This window comes from Mus musculus, chromosome 1, assembly GCF_000001635.26.
Source record: "Mus musculus strain C57BL/6J chromosome 1, GRCm38.p6 C57BL/6J".
Classification (NCBI taxonomy): domain Eukaryota; kingdom Metazoa; phylum Chordata; class Mammalia; order Rodentia; family Muridae; genus Mus; species Mus musculus.
This window is the reverse complement of record NC_000067.6, coordinates 51908298-51929189: the sequence shown is the minus strand read 5'-3', so window position 1 is coordinate 51929189 and position 20892 is coordinate 51908298. Positions and strand designations below refer to the sequence as shown.

Here is a 20892-nt window from a genome sequence, read left to right as displayed (position 1 = left end):
TGTGATCAGCTGAGCACAGCTGTTTCTACAAAAAGGAGAATTTTCTAACGTCAAGGTGTGAGAATGTCTAATGTGAGAATGTCTAATAGAAGTATGGGAAGTATCCAATGAATTCAAAGATTTTTTTCTTAATTAAAAAGGCAAGTTTTAGTTTAATCATTCTAGCTATTTGTTGTATGTTTGCTTTTGGAAATAAGATATTGCAGAAAAATATTCTTGGGGCATTCTATAACAAGATTTAATCTTTCAAACTGAGTGATAAAAAGCTATGTAGGAAGTTTGAGGGAAGATAGTGAAGACACTGGCATCCACTTATTCACTCACCCACACATGTAGCAAGCATTATTAATTCCTTACTATGTCTAGTCAGGTTTTTCTATTGCTGTGATGAAATACCATGACCAAAAGCAACCTGGGGAGGAGAAGGGCTTATTTCCTTTTACACTTTTAGTTACACTTCCAGGTAACAGTTCATCACTAAAGGAAGTTAAAGCAGGAGCCTGCAGCAGGAGCTGATGCAGAAGACATGGCCGGGTGCTGCAGGCTTGACCTTCATGTCTTGCTCAGCCTGCGTTCTTATAGAAGCCAAGACTGTCATTCCAGGGGTGGCTCCACCCACAGTGGGCTGGGCCCTCCCACGTCAATCACTAATTAAGAGAATGCTCTACAGGCTTGTCACAGCCCACTTTTGTTTGGTCGGTTGGTTGGTTTGTTTTTCAAGACACAGTTTCTCTGTACAGCCCTGGCCATCCTGGAACTCACTCTCTAGACCAGGCTGGCCTCTGCCTCCCAGGGAAGTAAAGCAAATTCTTACTGTGCTGTGAGTAAAGATTCTGCTTGCACCACCGGCTGAACCTAATCTATGGAGGCATTTTCTCAGCTGTGGTTATCCTTGCTCAGATGACTTTAACTTATGTTGAGTTGGCATAAAACTAGCCAGGACACCTATTATATTCTAGGAATTATGTTAAATATAGGAATTAGGGGGTGAAAAACATGGTTCTGCTCTGGATTGTCTCGATATAGTGAGGCTAATAATTGATTGTATAATATATTAAAATATATTTTATCAGTTCTTTAAAAATTTCATGAATTTGTTTTGATTATATTCCCTGCCCCCCAACTATTCTCATATACACCCCTGTTCCCTAATCTGTGTCCTTTTAATTTTTAAATCCATCAAGACCAATATGTGCAGCTTAAATTTTCTTGCCTGTGTAGCTCTCCATTTGAGCACAGATGACTTACCAGGGGCTCCAGTCCGAGAAACATGACTATCCTTCCCACCATGGCTACCATTGGCCAACAGCTCCTCATCTAGGGGTGGGGCTTCATGCCCAATCCCTCTTTCAATGCTAAGATTTTGTATGGTTTGGATTTCCACAGGCCTTGTGCCTGCTGTCACAACTTGTATGAGCGCACATGTGTGGTAGCCCTGCTGTGTCCTCGTAGTCATCCACTGCCTCTACACTCTTCCTACCGCCTTCCCCCTTCCTCAACAATCCTTGAACCTTGGCAGGAGAGAGTAAACAGGTAATTTATTGTGGCATGATACACTCTGAGATAGAAGCACAGGGTACTGTTGGAACACAAGAGTATTCTGGTTTTGTTTTTTGTTTTTGTTTTTGTTTTTTTGTGGGTTTCTTTTTTTTTTTTTTTTTTTTTTTTGTCTTGGAAAGTGGGAGTGTCAGGAAGTAATGTTTTCCAGAATGAAAGAGTTGGCCGTAGGACAAGGGCAGGAACAGCATCCCACGCAGCAGAAACAGTGTATGAAAAGGCAAGGGTAGAGAGTCCCCAGTGATCAGAGAGCTGGAATAATTCAGAGTAAAATCCCTCAGTGGGGACTGATGAGGGCTAAGCTGAAGAAAAGCACACAGCACATGTGCTCCTGGCTAGAAATGGAATGCCCTGAAGCTTTATCGTGAGAAAATGCAGCCATGAGCATCTAGAGAAGTGAGCTGGGATCTAGAGCAGCTGGTAGGTAGACCAGCAATGGAACTCCCAGAGCGATGAGATTCAGAAGACAACTCACAGAGGGCAAGAATGATATTCACTTCAACTTTGATGACTGGGTCGATGATGCTGTGGCTCATCACCACGAGGAGGAAGGAAAGACTCAGGCTGTGATGGGCAGAAATGATGGTTTCTCTTCTCTTGTGTGTCCTGGGTAGCTGTGAGTTCCTGTAGATGACGCTGAGTTTAGGATAGAAGTGCAAGCAGATGCTCGAACCCTGGGAACCCCAGCTAAGAAATACAAATTCGGAAGTCAGACATAGTGGGTGAAATAGAAGAAATGGAGCAAAGACCCTAAAGGAGAACGGGCATTTAAAGACTCATGAAGGGGCCCTTCAAAGGATAAATGCTAAATGATACTGAGAGAAAGTAATGAAGATGGCAAGAGAGAAATAGAGGGCCAAGCAGGTAGCAGTGAAGCAGAGAGGCACTGTGACAGAGCAAGTGGGTGAAATGATGCCTGAACCCAAAGCTGCCTCAAAGATGTGGTGACTGAAAGACCTGTGAGGACACTGGAAAGCTCACTTTAATGACGTCAAAGGCACAAAGGACCGATGGAAGGAAAGGAGATGGGGACATAGACAGAAATCAGAAACCAAACTTGTAAACACTTCACTGGAAGGAGAGAGAGTTTTTAAGACCTAGACTCCTTTTTCAGCGAACATAAGAACTCAACTTTGTTTGTTCAAAAGTGACACGAGATGAAGCCCTTTCTTTGTGAGAGGACCACAGCTCAAACTTCTGGGTGCTTCCCTCACCCAGAAGACTTGTTTTGTTTTGAACTTCTGTTATATATTAAAAGCAAAGCCCCCCACCACCCCCACGCCAAATATATTGCTAGTATAATAGACTATATCTACTCTCCAAGGTATTGATAGGCCCTACCAGGCATTGAGGTTACAGGTACAGATTTCACCTAGACACCCAGCACCTAACAGGGACTGAGGTGAGGGGTATAGTCTTTTGACTTCGAAGCAAGAAATCATAGATAATGTGTCAAGTGGAAACCCAGTGGAAGTCACCTTCACTGTCACAATAAGCTTAGAAAGCAGCTGCTCAAAGAGATCAGTGAAATGGCTCAGTGGGCAAATCCCCTGTCTAGAGGGCAGTGGCCTGAATTCAACCCCTGGAGCCCACATGAAAGCAGAAGGAGAGGACTCTACAGAGGTGTCCTTTGGCCTCCATACATGTAGCACATGCATGTGCGTGCACACTATACACAATACTACTATACAAGAAAACGGAAAATAAACAGCTTGTGAAGACGCTGTATACATTAGTTTGGTCCACTGTAATGAAAACAGTGAAGACAGGCGACTTCAGCAGCTAACACTTAGTTTTTGTGTTTCTGGAGTCTGGGAACCACTGGCAGGGTCTGATAAGGGACATGCCCGGCTTATAGGCTTTCTCACTGTATCCTCACAGGCTTCAGTTTTCCTCTCTTATAAGTGCATTAATCTTACCATTAGAGTTCCTTTCTCATGACCTCATCTAAATCTAATGACCTCCCAAAGCCCCTACCCTCCATCCCACAGGTGGTTCGAATCTCAACTTACTTGTTTTGGGGAGCAGAATTATGAAGCCCATCCATATACTACATATAGTTTTCATGTGCAAGTGATGGGCCATATTTGAGAGATACATAGCCCCCCTTCCATCTCTATTGTCGTATCTAAAATCTTGCCTGATTGTCTCTTTTGCTCTGGAGTACGTCTGTCAGACTGGCCCAAGGACCCTGGATACTAACCTTTAGTAAATTACAGCTTACCTGGTAACACTCCTTGCAGGCAGGCCACAGAGATCCCACTCAGCATCCCACTCCTGTTTCCCTCCCTCTGCTTGCTACAAGTGAGCACAGGGTTTCAGGAAACAGAAAGAATTGCACACATTTCTAAAAGAGATGCTAGAAACATGTGTAGTACAAAAAGAAGATTAGGCCTGGCACTCAGGCAATAGCTCTGCCCGGGTCCTTAGTGTAAGCCCCTGCTAGCCTGAGCTCATTAGACGGAATTCTGAAGACACAGCTCAGCAAGAACTGGAGTTTTCAGAAGGCAACATTTTAGAAAAGGTCAATTCAGTAAACAGTGGTGAAGGCCATATCTAGGATGTGTATTTAGACAACTTTAGTATTTTCCATCATAAAATGAATGCATTTTTAAATTTCATTAAAATTTAAAAGATTATTTGAATGAAATGGCATTAAATTAAGCTTGAAATCCCAAAGTCCAGGGGATGTTTGTGTGTGTGTGTGTGTGTGTGTGTGTGTGTGTGTGTGTTTCTAGGGGTGCCATTTAAAAGATTACACAAGTGGTTACTATGATAGGTTAAGTCCAAAGATTGTGAGACCAAAAATCTTTTTAGTCATTCATTTTTGAGTATATAAACTTTGATATTTAAATGTTTTGAGGGGGGAACATAAACATAATCACCTAAACCCTCCCCGCCCATAGTTGAATCCTGTTCTTCCAAAGTGTATGGGTCTAATGTAAAGTGTTGGAGATAGCATATAAGGGGTTGTTTCTGTGCATGGTGAGAGTCCTGGAGAAGGCTGGGAGAAAAGTCTGTGCTTCCACTTTGTGGGAACTAGAATAGTACAAAGGAAAGGGAGTCACAGCCAAAGGTTGAAGTGGGACCTTCCACTCCTGTGGTCCCAGAGCCTACATTTATCCTCATCCTTCCAACCTTTGGACAGGACCAAACACACACAGTTGAGCTGCCATACACACAAGTTCTTCCATCTTCTGATTAAAATGGTTAGGACAGGACATATTTAGGAAAAAACTGTATTTGTTCTGGATATGTACAGATTACTATTATTTGCTACTGAATATAGGGTGGCACTCATTTGCATTACATGGATAATGTATTAAGTATTGTAAATCGTCTGGAGATGAAAATGTACAGGAAGATGTGCATAGTTTATGTTTAAATTCTATGCCACTTTTACATAAGGAAATCCTGGTATCTCGAGGGTACCTGGGATTCCTCCAGGATTTCAAACGCTAGCTCTGCTTCTTGATGTAGGCCAAATGTCATCCGCTTTACACTTTTGTCCTGAGGCAGTAGTGACTAGGACACGAGGAATCCTCAGAGTCTGGGCTTATAATTTAGAGCACCACACCACTAATCAAAGAGACAAGGTAGGACAAAGAGCATTTTAGACCCTAAGAAAATAAACAGAGTGTCTTTCCTGTTAGGGGAGTCTGTATGGTGACTGCTGCATTTGTCTGATAAAGACTCATACAGAAAACTGTGAAGTTATAAAATATGATTTCCAATTAAACAAAATGGTAGACTTTTACAAACATGGTAGAGCCTGAACTCCCCCAGGGAGTAGGCAGATCAGAGTAATGAGAACATTTAAGGAAAGCAAAAACTGTTGAAGCCACCTAGTATTCTGGAGTGGGAAGGGCTTCAGCCGGCGAGCTCCATCAGTATTATCTCAGGTGTGAATTTAAGATCTGTGAATCTCTGTATGGCTCACGCTCAACAGATGTGGAAGCTGAGCCTAGCAAGAAGGTTCTTGAGAGCCTAGGGCAGACAGAATTCTCTGCTCTCTCCTCTTATCTCTCCTGGCCTGAATGGGTTTCTGGAGACTATGATTTAGCGTGTGTCTTGTGGGAAAGTAGGTTATGTGTCTACTCAATAAAAGCTATGCTTGTTTTAGGGAGTCAGCTTTCTGGGCAATGCTCTGGCCACATGGTCTAGTTCTTCCACGGTATAAGACTATGCTTGCTTTAACAACACCCCCCCCCCCCCACACACACACACACACACTTTATTTGATGCTTAAATGGTCACTACTGTGAATCCATCAGCAGGTCTTGCTTTTGATTTACTTCATTCTATGGGATTAAAAAAATGCTCTGAAGTTTGTGAAAATCTTAAGGCTGAGATTATAGGCTGCCCTTTTTTGCCTAAAATAATGATAACCTGTGAAATCAATTCTTCCTTTAAAAAATACGGATAGAGTTTCTGGTATGCTCACGTTATGCTCACAGGCTCAGGATTAAGGGTGAACCGAACAGACACAAATCTCATCCTAAGGCTCTCCTTATCGTGCGCAGGGGTCAAGATAGCGAAGGCAGCTGGACTGATGAGCTGGCTCGCTGTTAACCCTCAGCCAATGAGCGAGCTTGCTGGTAACCCTCAGCCAATGAGCGAGCTCGCTGTTAACCCTCAGCCAATGAGTGAGCTTGCTGGTAACTCCCCTCCCCCCTTTCCTATTTCTGGGATAAACTTTGGCTGACTTTTTGTCACTAGGTTTACCTAGGCTTTAAGGTATTTTTGAAACTCACAAATGTCTTTCTCTTTCTTCTGCGGTGGTAAGTGGAATGAATAAAGGCATCGGATGTAAATGCGTTTAGTTTTAGGGACTGGAGATGACATAAAATACAGCTTATATTGACTAAGTCGGTTTTCATTTGATATAGATAGCCACTATTTTTCACTTAGTCATTGTAACACGACCCTAGACCTTACCACAACTGACTCTATGATAGAAGTACCATTCAGGCTGTAAACTTAGCTCATAGGCAGCACTATCTGCCAAAACTAAAAGGCCTAATTCCTCAAAGTCCATTTAGTGCTGAAGCAGTCTTTCTGGCTGTTAACTGAAGTATGTCAACTCAGAACGTGGTTCTTGCGCTTAAAAGCTCACCCTGAGAAAGGTTAAACGCTACACTGGCACCCCAAACACCCAGTCTAGGCAACGGCTGGCTAGTAAAGACTTCCTATTGGCTTAAACCCATGTCTGAGCACTCTTCTCTGATGAGTACTCCACAGCAGCCAAACTATATTGCTGCTCCTTGCAGCCCTCCTTACATCTCCTCAGCAGTGATTTGACAAGCTCCCCAGTTACTACTGGGAAAAAAAAAATGAACGTGACCACCTAAAAAGACTGGGACAATCTAATCACTTTCCAGGTTGATTCACAGTTCCACCGCGAGGCTTTGCCATGATATTGCTAACTTGCCACTGCCTGAGAGGAAATTAAAAAAAAAAAAAACAAAAAACATTTTTTTTTTTTACTAGTTGAAACGACAAAATGCTAAATTATAAAATGTCAGGAGAAAAGAGATTCGGCAATTTAAATTTCTGGCAAGAGGTTTATAATTCATTTGAAGCTCAGTGTAATCTGGGTCAGACAAATCCATTTCTGGAAGGAAAAAAAAGTATACTTTGTATTCTGTAACCGTGTGCTGGTTCTCAATTACATTGCTCCATGTGTGTGTTTTTATAAAGAATAATTGCTTTTTTCTCATTTTTATTTTTAGGAAGAATTTTTCCAGGGTATGGGAATGTTCTAATTGCATGGACCTGGTGTTTTCAAACTGAGATGTCTAATCTGCTGGCCTATTATCTAGTCATGAAGGCCAACATTTAGGACAGTCTAAGTAGACAGTGAGCGACCTAGAGCCGTCAAGTTAAAGTTGTATTTGGGGTATTTTTGAACTTCTTTCTTTTTATCACCAAAAGTGTTAGTGAATTTTCTGTTTCTTATTGCCATTTATCTACAGGTTGCTTTTTTTTTTTTTTAAGTTTATAGCTAAGAGTTGCATGTTTACTGCTGAGTCTCAGAGGCTGAAAATTCCTTACAAAGATTAAAACCAAACAAAAACAAAAAGCAAACTACCTAACCTGACTTCAAAGAACACCATAAACAGTAAGCACATATCAAAGTGCTCTTTAACTATGGAAAACTTTTCTTCTGCATGAGAACATTTACGAACCGCTAAATTAGCCAGGTGGTGGAGGCGCACGCCTTTAATCCCAGCACTTGGGAGGCAGAAGCAGGTGGATTTCTGAGTTCGAGGCCAACCTGGTCTACAAAATGAGTTCCAGGACAGCCAGGGCTATACAGAGAAAACCCTGTCTCGAAAAAACAAAACAAAACAACAACAACAACAACAAAAACCCGCTAAGTTAGTGCTTCAGGTATGTGGAGGACTATGAAAACAACATAATAATTTCAGGCGACAATGGCTCACAGATAAGAAGCCTGCTAAGGAGAGGAAGCAAGCCAGGAGGGAAGAGGCAGAACTCAGAAGCCAGAGGCTGGAGCCACACTGAGTACACTCTCTGGATGTTGCTGTGTCTGATGGCTATTCCTGGTTGTCAACTTGACTATACCCAGAATTAACTACAATCCAGAACTGGGGGGCTCACCCTGTGACCCAGATCTTGAGGCTGGAAGACACAGGTTTCCGACCTGGTTCTTGGCTTGGAGATCTTGAGGCATAGTGGCCATGACAAGCTTACACTCAGCCAAGGTAGTGCACGCCCTTAATCCCAGGAGACTGAGGCGAGGAGATCTCTATGAGTTCAAGGTCAGTCTGAGACAAGCAAGTCCCAGATCCAGGCATGGTGGTACATCCTTTAATCTAAGACACACCTTCTGCTGGAGGCCTACAGTAAGGACATTGCAAGAAGGAAGACTCACTCCTCAGGCTTGCTTGCACTTACTTGCCAGCTGAAACACCCAGCCTTGTGGGACTGAGCAACTACTCGATTCTTGGACTTCCCATCCTCAGCTGCCCGTCGTTGGGTTAGTTGGACTACAGACTGTAAGTCGTAACAACAAATTCCCTTAATATAGAAGGGAAGTCTATCCATAAATCTGCAACGCTAGAGAAATGTGACTAATACACTCTGCTTATCCTTTTTTGGTTTCACCATCTCTAAATTAGCATACGGACAATAGTCCTCTCTTGTGCAGGTTGCATGAGACAGCATGTATGTGAAGCCTCAGAAATGTTCTTCAGGACAGGAGATTCTCTGTAACGTGGTTCTTTTTTTGAGTAGAAAATTGTTTTGGCTAGTCAATGTGATACACAAACTAGAGTTACCTTGAAGAAGGAAACCTCAATTGAGAACAATGCCTCCATAAGATCTGGCTGTAGGGTATTTTCTTAATTAGTAACGTTGTAGAAGGGCCCAGCCCATGGTGGCGGTGCCATCCTTGGGCTAGTGGTCTGGGTTCTATAAGAAAGCAGGCTGAATAAACCATGGGGAATAAAGCAGCAAGCAGTACCCTTCATGGCCTCTGTATCAGCTCCTGCCTCCAGGTTCCTGCCCTGCTTGAGTTCTTGTCCTGACTTTCTTGGTGATAGACAACAGTATGGAAGTGTAAGCCAAATAAACCCTTTCCTCCCCAACTTGCTTTTTTGGTTATGGTGTTTCCTCTCAACAATAAAATAATAACTAAGACATTTTCTTGGGTGTAAAAAGTGGTATTTCCAGGGATTTGGTGTTTGCAGATTGATTGGCTGGTCTGATATGCAGGTTGATATTACTCAGTTAGAGAAGCCAACCTTCAAATGAATACAAGCATGTAGAGTTCACAACTTTGAACAAATGCAGGATCAAGATGGATTTATGCAGACAGCAGGATTTACCTTAGCACCCCTGTTCAGGAAAAGAGGAGTCTGAGCTTTGAATAAGCTTTGAGAATAGGGACAGGAAACTTTTGAGACAGGAGTCTGTGTACCACAGACTGGCTCCTAACTCACTGTGTAGCCTCGGATGACTGGACACTTCTGCTTTCCCTGTGTTCACCTCCTGAGTGAACTGCATGCTGATGCACTAATCACCCCTGTTTCATACACTGTTAAGAATGAGCCTAGGGCTTCACACATGCTCAGCTCCACATGAGCTTGAAATAAATAAAATAAGCATTTAAGTGGGCAGATGAGGAGAGAGACTGTGGCACAGCCAGAAGTTCTCTGCTAGTTATAAAAGATTAAGACGATGCCTTAGTTACAATTTCTATCGTTGTGATAAAACACCATGACCAAATGCAACTTGGAGGACAGGATTTATTCAGCTTCATGGAGGGAAGACAGGGCAGGAACCTGGAGGCAGAAATGATGCAGAGGCCATGGAGGAGTGCTGCTTCCTGGCATGACCCCTATGGTTTGCTCAGCTTGTTATGTTGTAGTGCCTGGTACCACTAGCCTAGGATGGCACTGTCCACAGTGAGCTGGACACTCTCACATCAATCAAGAATCAAGAAAATGCCCCACAGCCTTGCCTAACTGGCCAATCCAGGGGGGACTTTTTTTTTTTTTTTTCAGTTTAGGTCTCTTTTGCCCAAGTGCCTCTAGCTTGTGTCAAGTTGACAAAAAACTAACCAGCAGAGGCAGAGAAGTGAGTCTTCTGGCTCAAGTTGCAAAGCCAGCTCAACCAGGAACACCGAAGAACTCTGAAATTCTGACATCTAGCCCACGCTTGTGCTTTCTAATGCCAAAATAAGGCAGGAACAGGTTTTGCGGTTCTGTCACTTTTCTTTCGAACTCCTTGAAAAACATTTTATGCTATTAAAAAAAAAACTTTACTTATTCATTACTGTTATTGTTGGGGGAGGCACTGGAGTTCCAGGGGTCACTTGGGGAGTTTGGAGACAACTTTCTGGGGTCCTGTCTCTCCTTCAGTTTAGTTAGGTTCCAAGAGTTGAGCTTAGGTTAGCAGACCTGCCAGAGTGCTTTACCCACTGAACCATCTCCCTGGCTCCTAAAAATGTTTTTAAAGAGAAGAAATCCTACAGGCATGAACACTTTCATTCTCTGCTTGACACAGCTTGGCAATTCTCCACTGTTGTGGGAGCCTGCGCTCTGGTCTGTTGGGTGAAGCTCAGGCCCTAGATGCCTTTACTCCTGGGACTTGCTAATTTATGTTTTCCACCTTGAACTCTTACCAATAGTCTTTCTTTATACATTCTATTTCCTCCAAAAAGACCAAAGAGAAAGTTTGGGGGGGGGGAAGACTTTGTAGTTGGTGGATTTATCAACTTTTGACAACTGTTAGGACAGCTTTAATCTTTTCTTAAAATCTCTTGATTGATTGGCTTTTAAGAAGTACAATCAGGAAGGTAAAGTGATTTCAAACCCTTATGTTATAGTCTGTCTTCAGAAAGCTTGGGGTTTATGAAAACTAGGCTAATAGTGTTTTTAAAAATAATTGTGACATGCTCTGGGGCTGATCTTTGCAAGGTTTTCTAGTAGTTTCTTGGTTAATTTTCTCAGTCTTTATTAGATGAAGCCAACAGTTCCTAGTACTTTTTTTTTAAAGAACTACATAAAAGCAGGAAGTAAGCTTCAGTTTTCCCTGCTACAAGAGATCAGAAGTATTCTAGCCTAGCTAGGTTCCCATCTCTCCTTAGGGCAGGCATCCTTAAGACTTCCTCTTATTGCTCCAAATAGAGCACTGAGCATTGCCTTAACTCTTCACCGAAATCTGGCAATCAAAAGTTTTTAGTCTGGGAATTCACCTGAGTTGGTAGAGTGCCTGCTGAGCACATGTAAAGGCCTGGACTTATTTTCAGCACTGCATGGAACAGGGGGTCTGCATGCAGTCCTAAGCACTCGAGGTGAGCACAGGCAAAGGAGATGTGTTCAATCATCATAGGCTACAGTAAGTTTGAAGCCAGTCTATGATACACAGACTCCTGACTCAAAAGTTTCCTGTCCCTACTCTGCAAGCCACTGACTTATAGTTTATGAACCTGTCATTGTATTTTGAAGAAGATAGATTGGCCAGGAGGGTTCAGAGGTCCTGTTGCTGCCCAGTTGCTATAAGCAGATGGAACCAAAGATCTGGCACATATTAAAACATGTTGCCATGTAGTAGGTCTATATTTTGTTTCTCTGGAAGCTGAGAGCGGTGTCTTTACTGTACTAAGTTATCAAGGTCTAGGGTAGCTTGTTTGGTCAGCTGTGGTGGAGGCAATCATTTATGCTACCACTAGGCCAAGTCACCAATGACAAACCCTCCTTCACTTCATGTTTCTGGAGACTGACTTGAGTTAGCTGGGGTTTCACTCTAGGTCTTACTTCATGTAGTATAAGGTGACTGTGACTAAGTCAACTTTAAGGCTCACACAGCCACATGGCTGGGACAGTGAGCAGATGCGGGCACTCTTAGTCTGGAATATATGGCTATACCTGGCTTCTGTGTGCTCCCTCACAGTGAGAGAGAGAGAGAGAGAGAGAGAGAGAAAGAGAGAGAGAGAGAGAGAGAGAGAGAGAGAGAGAGAGAGAGCTGGGTTGGTCATACCACCAACTGTATCCCATTTGTTAGAATTCAGTCCAGCCTGTATTCAAGAGGAGGGCAATCAAATGGCACTCCTCAATGAGAGGTGTACCAAAGAATTTGTGGAGGTTCTCCATAGTTGTATATAAGCTGGAAGGAAGAAAAAAAAGCTCTCAGACTTTGTTTGTCCTGGCCTCAAAAACAAAAATTGAAAAGTAACTTACCTCACAGGTTTTTGTGAAGATTAAATAAAATTGTATCCACTACTCAAAATATGTTAGCTTAAACCATTACCATGCCGACTGAAGACCTAACTGATGCTGGTTCCGTCAATGATGCTAGAATTCCCAGCAGGTCAGTTTGTAGAGGAGGGTCTTGGTAGCCTCTGAGAAGTCCTGGGGCCTGTGCTGGAGGGACAGAGTGACTATATAAGGTTGGAAATCTTTGGTTCGCCTCCTTTCAGTGACAGTATCCAGATATAGGTCAGTGCACTTAAACCTGGCCCCATTTATGGCAATTTATTTCATTATAGGATAAAGTCGTCAGATTCATGAGTAATAATTACTGTGTCTGCCGCGCTTTTAACACCCCAGCCATGTAATCCTCACCTCACCCCATGAGTAAGTTTGATGAACACCCTTACCTCTTCCAGGAACAAGCCAGACCCAGGGTCATGTGGCTTGTCCCGAATCCCAGCGTGGTGAAGACACCTGGAGTGAGAAGCTGGGAGTCCTGAGTCTTCAGACCCTCTACCATGGCCAAGTGATTGCCAGTCATTGCTCAGTACCTAATGGTATATTCAATATGTATGTCAGTGACAGAGACAATAAAAGCCTCACATGGCAGGCCATTTTCTCTTCCATTAAATTGTCATTTTGTGATATTTTTGGGCACCCAAACTTGGACCTAGGAGGGTAGGCAATGTGGAGAAGAATATTCTCTCTGCTGAGGTTCGCGCCCAGGCTCTTGCAGCTGTTCGGCTCTGCATCTCTGGTCTGCAGTTCGCGGATCATGCAGTGGCCAAGGTGAAGGGCCAGTGCGCTTTCCTGGGTGTCCCCGCCCGCCGGGTGCTCACCGGGGGGCGCTGTGCGGCCTGCGCGCCTGGGTGAACCGCGGCCAGGGAGCGAGGGGCGCGTCCGGGCGGTGAGGTCGCCGCCCCCGCCGGGAGAGGGGAGTGGCCGCGCCGCCGCCGCGCCTCTAGCCAGCGCACTCGGAGCCCAGCCGGCGGACGCGGTGTGGGTGCACTGAACGCACGGTCGGCTGAGCGGCGCGGGATCCCCGGCAGCAACTGTGGCACAAGCCCCGCATCGGATCTGACCCGCGTTCCCCAGGCGGCGGCCAGCGAGCAGCACGCGGAGACGGAGTGGCCGAGCGGTTGCCGGGCGAGGTACGCTGCACTCCCCCGTGCCGGCTCCCTTCCCGCCCGTGCCTTTGTGCGCGCGGCCCCAGGCTCAGCCGCAGCCTGCAATCCCGGGTCATCAGCTCCCGGGGCGCTCCTGTGGGGCGCGGAGGCACTCCACCGTGAACCCACGCGCGCTCGAGGTCGTCGAGGGTGATCGCGGCCCCGTGTGGCTTCGGGGGCGGCAGGAGAGGGAAGGGGCTTACAAACTAAGTTGTTCTCTCACTTTGTGTTATTGGCTTCCTACCTACGGGCACTGGGGAACCCTGCTTCCCGCGGGCCCACTCGCATCCCCCTCCATCCCTCTGGCCCACTGGAGTTTCCCGGCCCCAGGTTCTATGGAAGGACAAGCTTATGGCTTCCTGTGGGAAGGAGAAGCGGAGGTGGAGGCGGAGGTGGAACAATGGGGCGTCCTGGGGAGTGGGGTTCAGGTGCGGTGTGCCCCGGCCGCGGCGCACCCGGAGGGGCGACCGGACCCGATGGATCGCCCTGCGAGTGCAGCTGCGCTCCGCTCCTTTGTTCCGCCACAGCGGAGGGGGCTGCCCCGGGTCCCGTTTCCTGCCCGGGATGGGATTGATTCACAGTCCCAGAGAGGCAAGGGGAAGGGGGCGGGGCTCGAATGGAAACCAGACTGGGAACGGGAGCCCTGCAGGGCGCTGGGCTGGGTGGAGCTCTGGGGAGGGGGTAATGAGAGTGCGTTGGAGTTAATTACAAACACAACCTTCTGTCTAAAGGCCTGTGGAGTTTATTTGCGGTGCTTTGTTCATACTACGGCCTAGCACTAATTGGTGCAGCAAGTTCTGTTCTTTCTTGAAGTTCTAGGCTCTGGCTATGGGAGTTTGCTGAAGGCAGATCTTGTTATTTATAACGGACGAAGAGGGCTTCTTTTGTTTTGTTTGTTTTGTTTTGAAATATTTTTCACAATGAATCAGGATATATGTGTGCATGTGTATCTGTGGATTTTATTGTGGCTCGGATAGGCTAACAAACTAAACCCCAAAGCGGGCGTGGTGGTGCACGCCTTTAATCCCAGCACTTGGGAGGCAGAGGCAGGCGGATTTCTGAGCTCAAGGCCAGCCTGGTCTACAAAGTGAGTTCCAGGACAGCCAGGGCTATACAGAGAAACCCTGTCTAAGAAGAAAACAAACAAACAAACAAACAAACAACCAAAACCAAACCAAAAACCAAAAAACTTTTTGAGACATGGTTTATTCCCTGGTTGACCTGAAACTCAGAGATACTGCCTGCTTTTGCCCTCTGAGAGCTGAGACTAAAGGTGTGCACTACCACACCCTGTTAGGTGTGTATAGAACCATTTTTGACAAAAAATAGTTTTCTCCGTTATCATACAGTTCAGTTAGGATGCTTTTCCAAGAACATTTGGGGCCTGGGAAGCACCAGGAAATCAGATTGCTAAATAAATGAGTAAGATGATGCAAGATTCTTTTTCATTGGTCCCAGAAGAAAGAAAAGACCCACCCGACACTCATTGTGGGTTTGTGTACTGGAGTCATGACTTCAAGTGTTCTGGGCTTTCCTGTGAGCCTACGGGAGTAAGAGAGAGAACCCTGCCTGACAGTGAATCTCTCTCTCTCACTGTTTTTAGGAGTAACATTGGGTGTTTGTTAAAGTGACCCAGTCCTAGATTGGAATCAAGAGTTCCAGAAGGATAAATTGACTTTGGGAGTGGGAGCAAACCTGGGGGAATCAAGCTATGGGTGTTTCTGAACAAGGTTTTCCAAGCAGAACTGGGGGTGGGGTGGGGAGGGGAGGCTGACATTTCCAGGTTCATAGTTAAGCCTGTGGGACTCTGATGGAAGAGACCCAAAGTCCAATGCAGGTTAGAATTACTGTGGTGATAACTTACAGCCTTCTGGCTGGGACCAGTGTTTCCTTTTGGACAAGCTGAGGGGCCACCATGAAACCACCACTTTGGTCATTTGCTGTCAAGAGGAACCAAAGCAGAAAGCTTTTTAACCTTAGAAGGCGAATTGGGAGCTCACTCTGGAGGAAAAAATGTTTTGTGCCCACTAAGTGGTAATGGAAAAGAGCTGCGCAAGCGTCCGCCTGCTGAGGGATTGTCTGCTTCTGAGGGGGATGTGGTCGAGCTTCCAAGCCAGGCTGTAGAGGCGTGGAACATGTCCTCAGAAGCCATCATGATGTGAGGTTGTAGCAGGACAGTGTCCAGATGTCAAGTTGTGTGCCATTACAACTGTCACACTGCCTGGCCATGGACACGCTCTTTTGTTGTTAGCCTACTGTTCTAGGCTTTTCATTCATGGGAGTTGTTTTTGTTAAGTGAGTTCAATTGGAGTCCTCCCAAGTGCTCTTTGGTCTATACATCAACAACATGTAAAGCGCTAGGGCATTACGGCTGCTGCAGGAATTCTGAATGGGAGACTCCTTAAATAGCTGATTTCTGGCCTCTGGCTGTCCCAGTGGATGCGGGATTGTGTGATAAGCCTGGCAACTCGCTGCACCCCCTCTGGGATGAGTCATCACTTTGTCAAGTCTGGTGTTTAACACCAACTTTCCCTACAGAGCTATGCAAAGCAACAGGGATGGACCGACTTCACTGGGGAAGGGTGTGGGCTTCGAGTGAGATGGACATTTGTCTAAGAGCACTGTAACATCCTTGGCGTCTATTGTATATTCCTGCTGGTACCACTTGATCTGCTTTGGGTGAGGTTTGTCTTCCTCCTCTGATCCACTATTTTCAATAGCTAGACATTTACATATTAATTAAATAGGCCAACACTAATTATAGTTACCATTTAGTAGGTTTATTATGTGTAGAATTTTATAGGCTTCATCACTATATTAATCTTTAATAAAACAACGTGGCCAAAGGTGTCAGCCCAGGCTGGCCTAGAATTCACTATGGAGCTTGAGATCGATTGCTCTTGAACTCTTGATCATTCTGCTTCGTCTTTCACCCCTAGGGCTAGCTTAGTAAGCACAACCCACCAGACCCAGTTACATTTTTATTTAAATTTTTTATTTTTTTTTATTTTTGGTTTTTGTTTTGAGACAGGTCTTTGTGACCCAGAGTGTCTTAGAAATCACTATATATCCTGGGCTGGCTGTTAACTCAAGGTAATCCTCCTGCTTTAGCCTCTGACGTGCTGAGATTATAGGTGTGAGCCAATGCTCCTTGCTTAGTACTTTGCTTCTTGTATTATAGTTGTACAGTATCCAGGAAGGGACAGAAATGAAGTCTGAGTGCTCAATTCTAAAGTCAGTGTTCTAACTAAACACAGTATAATTGCGCTATGTCATTAATCCCAGTTATCTGGAGGCAGAGGCAGACAGTGAGTTTGAGACCAGCCTGGACTACTGAGTTCCAGGGTTATGTAGGGAGATTGTGTCTCAAACAACAAGCAAACAAACACATAAGCAAAATCTTATGAATAATCATAATTTGCCTTTTGATTAGCTTTTTGCAGATTCCAAATCACTTTCATGTGCATTATGTGCATTGACCCTTCCTAAAGCCACTGCAGAATAGTTTTGGCAGGCCAGATAAGTGGCACCACGACTTTAAAATGGCAATATTTGAAAAGTTTATAAGCATACTTAAAACAACAACAACAACAACCCACCAGGGTCTTATGTAGCCCAGGCTGGCCTAGAACTCACTATGTAGCTGAGGATGACCCTGGACATCTGTTCTGCTTCCTGCTGCTTCACTGGGTTTTCAGAGGTGTTGCATACTGAACTTCATGCTTCCTGCATGCTGGGCAAGCACCCTCCCAAGGGATTGCATCTCTAGCTCCCTTTATTGGTGTTTTCCAAGGCTGGCCTGGAATTTGCCATCCTTACATCCCATGAACAGTGGGATTATAGGCATATGCCACCACACCCAGTTTACATAAGCTTCAATGAAACAACTTTATTTCGGGGCCAGCATTTAAAATTAAGCTCTCTTTTTTTTTAAAAAAAGAAAACATTTCAAATTGGTAGACTAGAAGTTGACTTTATATATAGTATTTCCTATTTCTTGCTTGACATCCATTTTGGCTTTTTCTCTTAAGGCCTCTGAGAACACTGCCCTTTGCTCCTCCTCAGCTGAGACCCAGGAGGAATGTGATGCAGAGAGGAAGTGGGGCATCAGAGCTGGAAACACAGGCAGCCGCAGGCTGAGGATATTCCCAGCACACGCTTCCCGTGCTCCTGGCAAGAGCCCTTTACAGAAGACATTCTTCCATAGAGAAGTGTCAAGGGTCTTCCTCCGCTGGATCCTCTGAGATCATCACATTACTGAGCTCTGTGGGAACTCACATTCCACATGATTTGTGTACTTAGTCCTTTCCTACTGGGAAGTGAACTAGTTTAGACATCAGTATAAAAGGGGAACAGAAGTGACCTGTATCCTTGGGCTGGAACAGAGTGGTGCTGGGCAGAAGGACCAGACCTTGGCCCAAGAGTAACCACCAAGTACAGGATGGAGATTTGCATTGAATTATTTATGGACTTCTCAGAATGTTCCTGGGGCAGGTAAAAAAAAAAAAATCACATCCCTCCACTTATAGTGCACACACACACAGACACACACAGACACAAAGACACACAGACACAGACACACACACACACACACATATATATATATTGTATGTATGCATACATACATATTAGTTCCTACGATAAGAATTTAGAGACTGTAAATTATGCCCTGTCTAAGTATTTCAGCCCCTGTCTAAGTATTTCAGCCCAGGATACTATCTGATCTCCAGGGTCAATGGCATACCAGCGACTTTGGTCTCTTTACATCATTAATTCTCCAAGACAGGCAATATATGTGAGTTCTTGTCTGTGAGCATCTTTCTACAGGCCAGCACTGAAGCAGTGCTTGGGGGATGGGGAGAAAGGTGCTTAGCAGACTCTTCAGATTTTGGTCACCTGTGACAGTTTTGGGGACCTTCTTCATCAGTTCGTATTCTGTTAAGCACCCAGTTGATGTGAGTGAGACCCTGTATTTGACACCTTTCAAGAGCAATAAAGGAAATCCACTGTGTCTCCAAGGACAGTGTAGCAGGGCAGATGGATTTGCCTAGAGGGTGGATGTTGTTGAGATGAAGAAAATGGCTGTGACAGCTGTGGCGATCGAGGCCAAGGCAATGCATGCTGCTCCGACAGAAGCTGAAAATAACCAAGTGGGAAGAGAGGAAGGAAGTGTGGCACGGGTGCCCGCTCCTTCCTTGGCTTTGTTTCCATCTAGACGATTCAGGCCCAGGACCCTGAGGTCTAATCCCTGGAATTCGTGTGAGAAGGAGTGAGCAACACATGGGCAATTGTCAGATCTTAGCTCCAACATCCTTATGTCCTGAGTTCACTGGGACTGTCACTTCACCACCACCTCAGGTGTATTTGTGTTTTAAAGGCTGTGCTGAGCCAGAAATGTCCATAAAGGAGGGATATTTCTGTCTTAGTCTCTGTACCTGTTGCTGTGTTAAAATACCTTGACAAAGGAACTTAAAGAAATTGTTCCTTTTGGCTCACACTTCAAGGTACTTGTCAGTCTTAGCTGGGACATCAGGGCCATAGGCGCTCCAGGCAGCTGGATATATTTTCCCCATAGTCAATGGGCAGAGGGCAGTGAATGCCTGCTGCTGCTGCCGGTCACACATTTCCCACTCACACCGTCCAGGATCCCAGCCAGAGAGTGACCCACAGTGGATGGGTCTTTTTACCCCGGCACAATCATAGTAATCCCCACAGACATGCCCAGGGGCCCATCTCCTTGGTAATTCTAAATTCTGTCACGTTGATGCTAACCATTACCTTCCTAGTTCACATTGTCCTAACGGGGCCGTTCATGATATTTTTCAAGAAGTGCATGATTTATGCTGTTGCAAGTGCATGCATGAGTACACTCTGTGGCATAGGGTTTTGTTTATTTGTTTGTTTCTCTTTCACCTTTCCATGGGTCCCAGAGATCAAACTTAGGTCATAGAACTCGTGTGTCAAGCACTTTCACCAACTGAACTCTCTCACTGGCCTTGAACCACTTTCAAGGGATGAGTTTTGAGGATTTTGAGGGAGCATCCACTTCGGAGAGAGACTCCTTCTTCCTTGCTTGTTTCCTTGGTCATCTAGAGCTTGGCCTCCTGCATGTGCCCTGGCTGGCCCGTAGTTGGGAAAATGGTTTGCTTTCTCCCACTTTTCTGAATCCTGTGCTTAGCTCTCCTGTCCTGATTCCTATCCCTACGAGACTTGGTTCTGAGAAGCCAGGCTCTGGCTGGTGATCTTTCTTGTCAGTTCCCCAAAGCCCACAGCCTCACATCTCTTTCTGTGGGAACTGGGCGCTGTCTAGGAGTTTCCTGGGAGCTCAGCTGGCCTCAGGCCATCAGTGTAGGTGGAAACAGTGTGCTGTAGTCATAGTGAGTACAGGGTAATATGGTGTGAAATGGTGTGTGTGTGTCTGCCCCTGCAGAGGTTGGCTTGAGAGACTCAGGGAGAAGGGGGGAGGGGGAAAGGGGGTTAGTAGAATTTCTGCACCTGACAAGCAGTCAGGTTTCTGTCTTTCCTTCTAGCACAGACAAGCCTAAGAGGATATCAAGCTGGGTTTTTCAGGGGCGTTAGGTGCCCTGAGATTTTGGAGAAAATGGAGTTTTGCCATTAACATGAAAAGAAAATTTAGGGTTTTGTTTTTATTTTTGTTTTGTTTTTGGTAAGTTTTTAAACTTTTTCAAAAGAGAAATTCAGGCAATTAATATTTTGTCCTTCATGCTGGATGCATGTATGTAACTACCACACAGATTTCCCCTGAATATATGATAAAAATATTTGGGGCTGTGGTATAGGTAGAGCCCTTGCCTAGTATTAGATGCCCTCTGAGTTTAATCTGTAGCACTGGGGTGGGGTGGCGTAAGGGCAGGGAGTGGAGGGGAGCAGCAGCAAGCCCAAATCACCTGGGTATTCCCTGTCCCCAGTCTTAAATGGGACAAGGTCTCACCCACTGTTTAGCCCAGGCTGGCCTTGAATTTGAGATTCTTTGGACAAACTCTTGAGTCCTGGTCTTATCCAGCCTAAGAATTCAGCATTCTTTTGTGTTTTGTTTTGTTCCTTGTTTGTTTGTTTGTTTGAGATAGGATCTCTCTGTGTAGCCCTGGGTATCCTAGAATTCACTCTGTAGACCAGGCTGGCCTAAAAATCAGAGCTCTGCCTGCTTGCCTTTGCCTCTGGAGTGTTGGGATTAAATGTACCACCATTTCCCAGTTTAGAATTTAGTATCTTTAAATAACTTTTAGAAAGCTAAATTGAAAGAAAATGGAAGAAATTATTAGTTATTGGCCTTATGTACATGTGTCATGGACCTGTTATGCCCCTTCCCTGGTTTAAGAAAAAATTTCAAGCACTGACCTAAACACACACACACACACACACACACACACACACACACACCCCTCCCCCGCACACCCCTCCCCCCAGAGAACTGATTGCTTCCTATC

The 20892-nt window shown here is 45.1% G+C and overlaps 1 protein-coding gene and 1 long non-coding RNA gene across 7 annotated transcripts in view; one reads left to right on the top strand and one right to left on the bottom strand.

Annotated features, from left to right (window-relative positions):
• Positions 1 to 9201: 9201 nt before the first annotated feature.
• Gm33795 lies at positions 9202 to 13028 on the bottom strand. Its single transcript, XR_001778914.2, has 3 exons — positions 12686 to 13028; positions 12267 to 12449; positions 9202 to 12192 (listed from the first exon to the last, which is right to left on the bottom strand). It is a non-coding gene; the product is annotated as a predicted gene, 33795 (long non-coding RNA).
• A 98-nt stretch (positions 13029 to 13126) lies between these two features.
• The window catches only part of Myo1b (myosin IB), a 166306-nt gene continuing 158540 nt past the window's right edge, over positions 13127 to 20892 (top strand). For 3 of the 6 annotated variants that reach the window (XM_006495767.3, XM_006495766.3, XM_006495764.3), the window contains exon 1: positions 13127 to 13429. The gene's annotated coding sequence lies outside the window, so the exon portion shown is untranslated. The remainder of the gene's footprint in view (positions 13430 to 20892) is intronic. The other 3 variants (NM_001290982.1, NM_010863.4, NM_001161817.2) reach the window with 1 other exon arrangement.